General features: G+C 37.1%; 1 long non-coding RNA gene across 1 annotated transcript in view; it reads right to left on the minus strand.

The window, feature by feature from the left end:
• The window catches only part of LOC108280784 (uncharacterized), a 30,874-nt gene extending 19,869 nt beyond the window's left edge, over window positions 1-11,005 (minus strand). Inside the window, exons 1-2 of the long non-coding RNA XR_001815832.3 lie at window positions 10,582-11,005; window positions 3,164-3,227 (exon numbers count right to left, since the gene is read on the minus strand). This is a non-coding gene — a long non-coding RNA (uncharacterized LOC108280784). The remainder of the gene's footprint in view (window positions 1-3,163; window positions 3,228-10,581) is intronic.
• Window positions 11,006-11,666: the final 661 nt, after the last annotated feature.

Below are 11,666 nucleotides of genomic sequence, written 5' to 3' on the forward strand. Positions count from 1 at the left end.
AAAGAGCTCCACTCTTTTCACAGCTGCTTCTCCCTCTGCACCCCACCAGCAGAGGCCCAAATGCACCCTCACCCCCGTCTCCCGTCTCACCCCCCCATCCTTCACCCCGTCTTTTCCATTCAGCCTCCAGTCTGCTCCCTTTCAAAAAGCCCCCCCCCTTCCCTCCTTCGCTCATCGGCCTTCATAAATACATCTCATTATTCAAGCTCTAGTTTGCATAGAAATGTTAAAGAGGCCAGCCTCCTCCAGCTAAGCCTGCCGCTGCTAAACAACACCGCACTTTAAATAGGCTACTTTACTTTTTCTAACCCCCCCCCCCCCCCTTTTTTTACTTACAAGCCAGACACTTTTATTTTGTTTTCAATTTCAGCTTTGTTTTCTATCCGGAATGTCACTTTCAGAACTCCATTTTTACACTGTGTGCATTTTCATATACTTGAAAAGAAGTGCGAAATTACTAAGGGATAAACAAAAAATAAATTGTAGCATCTTTGCCCAGAGGAGTAGTGGGTGTGAGGTGAAATTAGCCCTCTTCTGTTCCACAGTAGGCACCCTGCTGTACATCCTCCCACACCGGCACTTCCCCATTCACCAAATTCATTTAGAGAGATTTATTTCCTCTCACACCTCATAATGTAGAGGGCATAATTTAAATCAACTTATGAGAGCCGAGCTGCAGAGCATCATATGCATACAAAGCTCGGGGGGGAAAAACCTCTCGACCAGTCAGACAGCTTCCTCTTCCATTTCGAATTATATTCTTCACAAGTGTAAAATATGACCATGCTTTAGAGCGAGATTTGGAGTTTATATTCGGCATATCCTGCTCTAAAATAGACCCGATGTATTTTTTATAAGCCGTTAATTCAAGACCAGCTAAAACTTTATGGATATTGTGTGGCCTGTTGAATGCCTGTTTGTAAACTGAATTTATAGAGTGCCTCCAAGCTTGTTAAACTCTCTGTTTCACTACTAAATATTTTATTGCTTCTAAATTCTGCTACTACAGTAGATCATAAAGGGATGTAATCATGGGTGTAGTTATAAGAAATGCACAGTTTGCTCTTAGACAGATTTAACAGCTACAGCATGTTCAGATTTAGCATCCGATGAGAGTGATGTGGTTTGATTTCATACTAAAATCATTTCGTACTTGTAAGAAATTATACAAACACTAACCCCGTCCATGTCCTTAACCTTAAACTTCGCAACCGTCCGTACATGAGACGATGTTGGTTAGAGCGCTGACCTAATCATCTCTAGAGCAATACTTCTGAAGAAAAGAGCTACTAATGAAGACTATGACAGCTTTGGGGCTGATACTTTTTTCAATTTAAAGTTGTGTAGAAACACAGGTAGGTTTGAAGCAGAGTATATGGAACAAGAACTGTGTGAATGTAAAATCTGTAATATCCATATTTTACAGTCTGAGCACAAGTGTAACACAAGTCCACATTGTGTTATAGAACATTTCTGCTCTATGGCAATGTTTCAGTGCAGAAATGTAGTGTACAAGATTAACCTGATATCATGCAAAATTCGTAGAATTGTTACAATTTTCTGGGACAAGTTTCCCCCCAAAACACAGTACAGTTCAGATCACGTAACTGGTAGACAGGGCATTCATTATGAATAATAATAATAATAATAATAATAATAATAAGAAGAAGAAGAAGAAGAAGAAGAAGAAGAATAGTAATAACAAAGGTATAGTAATAATCTTTGTGCTGTGATTCTCTTAGAGGAAAAGCTACAACTGATAATCTCACACCTAATCCTAAACATAACCAGTGTACAAATCTGCAAATGTTTGAACCATTGGAACAACAGTGCTGAAGCCCAGGTCTAGGAAATGTCTAGATACTGCAAATTCATACAGACTCAGATCTAAACACCAATAAACTCTTAAAACCATTAATGTAGAACCGTTTAATCTGTTGATGGTACAATTTGCTTGAATATTAGTCTATGGAGGGAGGGAGGGAGGGAGAGCGAGAGAGAGAGAGATAGAACAAAGAACTTCTTCCCAAAGCAAGTGGCAGAACAAATATTTATCTTATCTTTCTAGCAGTTGTGATTGTAACACCCTCTGAAACTAGATTCATACAAAAACAAAAAAACAACCTGTACCAGTATGAACATGATCATGATTTAAGATCAGTAAGTGTAAAGAACAGTCCACGGGCAGTCTCTGTTTGCACCTTGAGTATTGAGAGAGTACTACTTTGATTATGGTTGCACTTATTGTTTGCACTTCAAAAATAAGACTAAGAACAACTTAATGTTATTTAATTTTAAGTTATTTAAACTGTTTTTATTTTTTATGTTCAATTTGTGGAAAGGAGTTCAGTTAGAAGGTCACACACGGCTTCGATTAGAAGTTAGAAGCTCATGCACAGTTCATACACAGTTACAAGGTCTGAAGAGACTCATGTGAAATCATACAGGAGAAAAACCAGTCAGTTGAGTTTGTGCCAAAACCTTTTACAGTGCTTGCATATTGTTCTGTCTTTTACAGCATACAATAATTCAAACTCGAAAAGTAGAACTGAGGTGACATTCGTTACAAGATGATTAGTTAAAACATTTCAAAATACACCTGCATCGTTTTGCATTTTGTGACTTTCAGTCGAATAAAATACTATCGTATATTTCGTCGTTGAAAACTAGATTTCTTAAATATAGTGTTCAAATAGCGTCTCGTCTCGTTCTCGTGAACCCGGTATTGTGTATCGTCTCGTCTCGTGAGCTAAGTGTATCGTCACACCCCTACCGTGTACAAATTCTCTAAAGAGTGATGTCGTTAGAATTCATATGAATGGTGTCATACGCAAAGCTACAAAAGCTATGTATTAACTTTTCATACAAATAGTTTTGTGCACAATTTTTTTTTTTTTTTACAAATTCACAATCATAAGACCTCATGAACGAGCTTGAACTCTAGTTACAAATTGTAAACAGAGACATGTAGTGTGAATTTTGTTAATAATATTATAAACACATTTAAAACATGATACAGTAAATGGACTAATGACTAAAAGGCTCGTTGCCTTTATAATATAGGTATAACACTAAACATCAGTTGGCTGTAGATGGTTCTAATACACCACAACATTCATATTATCCAAAGTAATCCAGTCATTATGATGTGGATTGTTTTTACCTTTTATGTAATGTTGAGCATAGTCAAGTAGCTGATGAATGATCTTCTTGACTTGGTAACAAAACTAAAAGCACAGAAAGAATAAATGCATTAATATAGATATGATGTAAGTAAAGTTGAGCAGTATGTATTTGGATGATTGAGACTATGTTTCTGTAAAACCTTTTTAATAAACAATAAAATGCCATGCATGCTCTTTTCTTAGATTGTGTTCCTGAATAATGCATAATAATCCATACTGATGCTGATACTGGACTTCATCCTATATATAAAATGTATGCATATTATTTTGAGGACAGCAAAGATAGTTTTCAGTTCTGCATTGATTTTACACACCCACATGCTGTTCACATTATGTCATCCCGAAAACATTCACAAAAATACACATAAAGAATAAGTGACCCTCAGTAAAACACTTGCAGTTTTAAGGTGTCTGAACAAGTTGGCATTTTTGCACTTCAGGAATATATGAAAATGGCTTATAAAACCCTTAAACAATTAAACACTATCCCAAAACAAGCTACATTTCCCCCAACAGTATATTAGTACAGCTTTCAGAATGCTACCATCGCACTTTTCCAATATGCTCTGAATGTTCTTCAAGCATAATGAACATGCTATTATAAATCTTACTGACTTCTTCACAACTTTATATATTCACATAACAACCCATAATATCTTTTGTAGCTAAAAGTACACCATTTCCTTCATACAGTATTGTCACTTTGCTTTCGTGTAACTTATTTGATTTACTATTTAAAGGCAGGTGAATGCAGGCAATGAGAGAGAATGTCTGGAGTACACGAGTGTTTGTCCTAGCAGAGGATGACCTCGTACAAATACAGGGTGTCTCCATACACAGGAGAAGTGAACACATTTTTAGCAAAATGTCTTCCAGAATTTTTCATACTTAGTTTATATTATATATTTTTGTCAGATAGCCTTTAAGAACGCCTTTGACAAAAGATGAACGTATTAAAATTGTTCTCATGGCTGGATCGGGAAGCTGTCACAAGGTTGTGATGGACATTAACAGGAAAAATGGTGAACACATCAGACACGACACGGTTGCCATACTTTTTAACGACTTCAAAGAGACTGGAAGTGTTGTGCACCAACTGAGATGTGGACATTCACTAACACCCACTGACGTAGACACGTCCGATGTGGTGCTGCAATAGGCTACACAGTGCCCAATGTATGGAGACTTTTGGGACACCCTGTATATACACAGTCATCCATTTAATGCATAAACCGTAATGCTGGGATAAATGAGTATGATGTCATGCAGGCACTATACAGAGCAAGATGTTGTAGCTGTGTATAGTAATGCAGTAGAGTACATCTTTACAAATGTTCCCAAGTTATTCCTGTTCGGAATTTCCATATTTCTTATACGTTCTGTTTTAAAGGAGTGGAGGAAGGTAAGAATTTGACCGGCCAAAATATAGCAGACAATTTAGCTCCGTCACACAACAAGCACTAAGTTTTCCCCTATTGTATATTTCATATTTTCCCAATTAGTTGAACAGACTAATATAACAAGATTTATAATCTTGGATGATATGGAATATGATATTAATGTTGTGAAATAAATGCATACTGCTCCTTGTTTGATACTTTAAAACAGTCATTAGTCAGAGTAATATTCTGCAGAAATAATTACAACCACCAATAACAATGAACCATAATGAGTCCCATGGAAGCATTAAAATAAGAATATTAAAAAATAACAATACAACTAATATGGGTCGCTGTCCATTCAGCACTACACACCTAATATCAGACACTACCTCATGGGCATTTCCCTCTTTCCTTTGGTCACGGTCAGGCTCTGATCATCCTTTCTATCAACAACACGCCAAACAAACGCGCTGTTCTTCGAAACCCACGTGACTCTCAGGCGCAGACCAATCCGGCGACGCCGTGCGCCTCGCGACCATCTCACCACGTAACAGAGTCAACACCATACATAAGAAGATCGACCATAAAACAAAAGCGAGATGAAACACAAACACAACAAAACAAACAGTACTCTCTGGGACCATCAACTGCCCTTCATAAGCGCGCGTGATTTAACAGAGCAGCATCAACCGTGCAGGCTCCGCGCCACCGTTTTCACATACATGCCTTCTTCTTTCGTTCTCTGGTTGCACATCTTAGCAAGATATTTCACATATTAACACACACCTACTCATAAATGTCGGTAAAAGCAGAATTCACTTCTCTAGCGAGCAGCTTAACAAGCACGGGCGAAGCTCGCGCAGAATGTCGGTTCGGCGACCACCCCCCTTCCTCCCTCCCTCCCCCGGTAAGTCTCCACGGTTTGTGCGCGGCCCCTCCGTCGGCAGGTCTCGAAGTAGATGGAATTAGTTTCTACATTCGGTTCTCTAGCTTTATGATATTTCATAAACTCATACAGCTAGATAACCAAAGAGAAAAACTAATCCGTGCGTCTTAAAGGGGCCGTCGCGCTCCCGAGGCCGCTTGTGCCGTGGTCACATGGTGCCATTGCACTCGGTCTGTGTGTGTGTGTATGTGTGTGTGTGTGTGTGTGTGCGCGCGCGCGCGCGCGGTTTGTCGGTTTCTGTATGTGAGGAAAGGGTTCTACACACACTAGCGCACCCTCACTGAGGAAATTGTGATTTACCAGCCTGATATATATATATATATATATATATATATATATATATATATATATATATATATATATATATATATATAATTGAATTGAATGTTTGCAGACTTGCTTTACTTGCACAGTGCTAGAGCGATGGCACGCACACACCCAGTGTCGTATTAACACCTATAAGTCCAGCTAAGCACAAATGAACATAGTGAATAGTGAAGTGTTAATCCAAAACTGCATGACTTTAACACTTTAACAACCTTGAAGTTCAGCTTTTTTTGCTGTACATATGAACGCACACACACACACACACACACACACACACACACACATATATATATATATATATATATATATATATATATATATATATATATATATATATATATATAAACAGTCCAATTTCATTTTATCAATTTCCATTTGATCAATTTCATAAAATGCTATACGACTCCAAAAAGTCGTGCACTAATTTAATCATTGAGTCAAGCCTACACACACAAAGTTGGTAAAGCTACATCTACTATCATCCGCATTACACGTATGCTCAATAATATACTTTTTGACCACAGTAAAAGGGGATACATTAAACCACCTGCATTGCATTCAAAACTGTACGATCGCTCCGATTACTTACGCACTTCTATAGCGCCAAATGCGCAAAATCCGCGTTATCCTGATCCACAAGCCGGCAAAAGCAGAATGTCGCTGTATTCGCTCTCGGCTCAGTAACAAATGATGCCGTTTCGCATGTGAAAGAACACACACACACACACACACACACACACACACACTATCGAGATCGAGTGGAGGAAGCAGAGCGAGTGCTCTCACCACTGCTGTCCTTGGTCCCTGTGTCCCCGCCTCTCTCTCTCTCTCTCTCTCTCTCTCTCTCTCTCTCTCCACACACACACACACACACACACACACACACACACACACACACACACACACACACACAACAAAGCACATCATTTACCACGACACTAAACTGAAAGTGTACCGCTTTCTACATTACTTTAATCCACAAAATCTGCTTCATATTAAAAAAAGAAAAGAAAAAAAACAAGTAAAAAAAAAAATGATCGTCACTGATTTTCGGTCTCTAGGCTCTCTGAGCTCTCCAAAGATCGCACATTTAAAAATCAACATGAATGGTGTTCATTATCATAACAATAAAATGACTATACAATGATTCTGAGCTGGATATATAGGAACGCTATAAACCCCCAAAAGCACAAGTCTAAACTCAATGCAAAATCCACAGTGCTGAATTAACATCACCTAGCTACAACGTCTCTGTCTAATGTCTCAGACAATGTAAGAAATTCCCACTTATTTGCTTGACATGTTTTCACATCTCTTATACCCTGTTTAATCTATCACGTATAGACAAAATTCCTAGATGATTCTTCCTTGTACAAACACATCTGGTCTTTCCAGTGGAAAAGTCACAATCCAAAACTCAATTCTTCTTTAAGTCTGCAGGCCTACTCACGCATGCAACAGTCCAGATGCTTCTCTCCGTAATGGCATTCTCCATGGTTGCATGCCTATAATTTACAGTATGGAATGTACCACAGGACACAGAAAACGGGGGTGCTACTCAGGAGCACATACACAAATCTACAGGGTGAATTGGCGCTACATTTGTGTACAACCGGATGTGTCTGAATACTGATTCAGGAGTATTAATTCGGGAAAAACGTCATGGAGTCGGAGTCATCCATCAGTCCTGCAGGGCTTCAGACACAATCCTGCTCAGGCCTTAGTAAACATTTCCGGAATATATAGACTGATATATAGACTGGGTAGATGTATATTCACAATTTTTGATGTTGCAAAGCCTTTCCTATTAAAAAATATATTGCTAAAATATTACTAGAAGAATGACGCAGGCGGACTTCGTTCTTTCTTTCTTTCTTTCTTTCTTTCTTTCTGGGTACGTTTTAAAATCTTGTTGGTCGTGTCCGCAAATATATGCACTACAATCTCGAGGTGAAAAGGAAAAGATTCTTAATTGTAGATTTTGTGAGATTTTCTGTGACGCTGAGAGCTACGTGTATGAATATATATCATACACTTCTCATTTTGGTGTGCGTGCGTGCGTAAGTACGTGTGTGTGTGTGTGTGTGTGTGTGTGTGTACTATACACATTTACACAGTGAGCCGCTTCATAATTTACTTCGGCATTTTGGTGTCTAGATTTGATTTTTCAATCCATCATTTCGCATTTTAATTCAACAAATTCAACAAATATTTTGTTCCACATCCTCGAACATTTTTTTGTTTTGTCTTTAAATGTAATTCACTACAATATACAACGAGCTTTTTTTTCTTTTTCTTTTTAAAAAAAAAATTATTATTATTATTTTTTTTTACAAAATCAATCCTTACAGTCATTGCTGTATTACTACTGTACATCACAAAATAACACAAACATTAATATGAATGATAATTTAGTGGGCCTCGTGATTTGTATAGATTTTTATATACTTGATAGATTTTAACATTTGAATTATAGAAGGTTACATTTTAAATTATAGTAGAAGATTAAAGCAAAAGATGCTTGGATTTAGTTAATCAGAAATTGTGTCAATTCACTTTATATACTTGTCATTTTTATGGCTTTAATGGGCCTGTGTATGAAACCCTTAGATTATTTAATAATAATAATAATAATAATAATAATAATAATAATAATAATAATAATAATAATAGATTTATTTTTAAAATCTATTCCATATTACACCTATTGATGTCTATTAAATGCATGTAATAAAAAAATCATTAAAAAAATTAATTTTTGTCAGTGGATGTTTGTGAAGCTCCAAATTCACGTATGTTAAATAAAGAGTCAAAAGGCGTTGTGTGTAATACTGTTGTTGAACTAAAGGAGTTGAGACCTGTCTCTCTGTCCCTCTGTCTCGTTGTCTCACTGTCTCTCTGTCCTCGGTGCTGAAAGTCTCCCTCTTTCTCAGTGTGTGTGTGTGTGTGTGTGTGTGTGTGTGTGTGTGTGTGTGTGTGTGTGTGTGTGTGTGTATTAAAATGTCTGACATTACACTGTGTCCAATTTTTGTTGCTACCATAATTTTTTTTTTAATCAACAAATATACCTACATTTCAATTTATTTATATTTTTCATAGGTTATACATTATTATAATTGTTAGTGTTTTAGGTTAGGCATCCGTTTTCTATTAGTTTGCTTTACCTTTATTTTTTTGTTGTTTTTATAATTTAGACATCTTACATAATTAAAATATGAATAAATGCATAAAAGAACATATATTTATATTGAATAAATACGTAGAATTATTAAGACAGGAAGGCAGTAATTATACCAACAAGGTCACTCTCCAAGCAATAAGCGTCCTTCAATTTTCCTGAAACGACCTTAAATAGTTCTTGTTAGAAATAATTTTATTTCTGAGGATTTTCTTTTTATTTAGTTGTAATGATAATATAGTTAGAACGCATATGTTTTAGGGCATACAGGACTTGTTGCTTTTGTAAGGCCCATTTAAGGCCCTTAAAATAAAGTGCAACAATATCCTTACAGTGGTCAAGTTCATGTCTTTTTGCAGTTTGTAAATAATACAGACATCACTTACAAATTATATGTTTCCTTACATACAAAGCACAATAATGCATTCAATAGAAAAGGTGACAAAAATAGATAATATTCAGTTTACATGTCTTCGGAATTACATAGCCTAGCTAGGCAAAGAAAAAAAATCATTATTCTAGGTTTGTTTAAGTCTTCTTTTTTTAAGCAATAAAAGAGAGCCTTTAAAAATCTCTGCACAGTCTCCATTAATTTTCTCACCTCTGAAAAAAAATCTCGCTCTAAAGAAGAAAAGCCTGAGAAAAAAAATCTTCCCACAAACAACTGACCGAGAAAAAAAAAAAAAAAAAAACATTAACCCTGTAAAGAAAGAAGTCAACATCAAGTTCAACAGCGCGCGCTGTTTCATCATTAGCATATGAATACCGTCTGCGCTAGAGAGTCTGGCCCCGCCCCATTTTCCCAGGCCCGCGCGCTCCTCACCGCCTATTACAGCCTGTGAAGCCTATTTACATTGCACATCACTCATTTGTCCAATAGAACTGAAACAAATATGACTGCATCCCAAATGGTTCCTCGCATGGTTTCCCTTTATCAGTGCGGTGTGTGTGTGTTTGGGGGGGGGGGGGGGGGGGGGGGGGTTATTCGTCTATATTTTTTACCTCATTTGAACTTCAAATTCTCCCGTTCTGTTCAGAAATTAATTCTGCGTTTCACACATTTTCATTCTTCTTGCTAATTTTGAAATATTAGGCTGAACATTTCTGTAGGCTGCTATTATAGGCCTACACATTATGTCCAGTAATTCCCCCACAACATGTAATGTACTACTGTACACCCCTATTCGATATGGAACTGTTTGAGACACTTTTAGGACCAGGACTAAACCGTGTTGTTTTCACTAGATTTATTTAGAGGAAATAAACCGTTTTGCACTCGAATTAAACTTTGACATGGGGCACAACACAGTCCTCATAAGACAGCCTATAAGATGATACAGCTTATAGGATTTTAATTATGTAGCCCAAACGCTGAAAAACAAGGCTAGCTAATAGTAAATATATATATATATATATATATATATATATATATATATATATATATATATATATATATATATATATATATAAAATAAATAAATAAATAAATAAAAACCTACACCACAGCACTGACAATGGTTACATGACATTATTGACGTAGGGAAAAAGAGAAAAAGTGCTCACCGTGACCTCAAGTCGAGAGGAAAGAAGAAGTTAGCTGAGTCCTCAGAGAGGCTACATCTAAATCCCGCATACTCCCGCAATAAATACTATTGTGTAGCTTAGCATCATGTCACTAGGCGTATTCGGTTTGTTTCTTTCATACTGATTAATACAGAGGTATGTGGGTTTAGTTCGGACGTATCCATGGCGACCCGAGTGAACACGACGGTTGATATTATTTTGAATTATTATTAATTATTTTTGCTAAGCACTGCTGATTCGTTGTTGTTGTCTGCTAATTAGACTGTACCTATTCCCTTTCGGCTAATTAACGTGCTTAAGTATTTTCTCTTCAAAGGAGAAAACCGAAGCAACCGAAGGCGACGAAGGAAAGATGCTCGTGAGGGTGAGCGCGAGACAGGAGAGAGGGGAGAGGGGAGGGAGCGCGCGAGAATGACGTAGGAGCGCGCGAGGGATGGATGAGAAAGAAAGCGAGAGCGAGAGAGAGAGAGAGAGAGAGAGATGTGGGGGTGGGGACAAACTGTTCGTTAAATCCACAATACTGTCGATTTTCATCTGAGAGGACAAAATGGAGACTATTAATTGAATCTAATTACCAATAATGAATCTTTTAACGAATTTTCATAACCTTTTCTGTTTTTTTTTTTTTTTTTTTTTTTTTTTTTTTGAAATGACAGATTGTACACGGAGCTCTCAGTAAGATTTCAATTCCTTTTCCAGGCAAATCTGTAAAAAAAATATCGGCTTGATTTTCCAAGAACTGACATGTGATATGCCAAATAAACGAATGCTATGAGTAAACCAGGCCTATCATCAACACACGTTTGCAAGCACGTGAGAAACCTCGCGCCACTGTGCCGTGCAAACGTGTATTGATCTAATACCAGTCGCATCTCACCGACACCATCCCGTATTCAAAATATATTGCACTAATTAGTGTTCTTTTTCCATATAGATTATAAATCAGGTATGAAAGCATGATGTAGCCTAGCCTACAGAGCTTCCACAAGCACAGAGTACACTGCTGTAGTTACTGTTTCCAAAGCATGTCATTTAGAGGATGCAAAGCACATATAGCCTAGTGT

This window comes from Ictalurus punctatus, chromosome 20 (assembly GCF_001660625.3).
Source record: "Ictalurus punctatus breed USDA103 chromosome 20, Coco_2.0, whole genome shotgun sequence".
Classification (NCBI taxonomy): domain Eukaryota; kingdom Metazoa; phylum Chordata; class Actinopteri; order Siluriformes; family Ictaluridae; genus Ictalurus; species Ictalurus punctatus.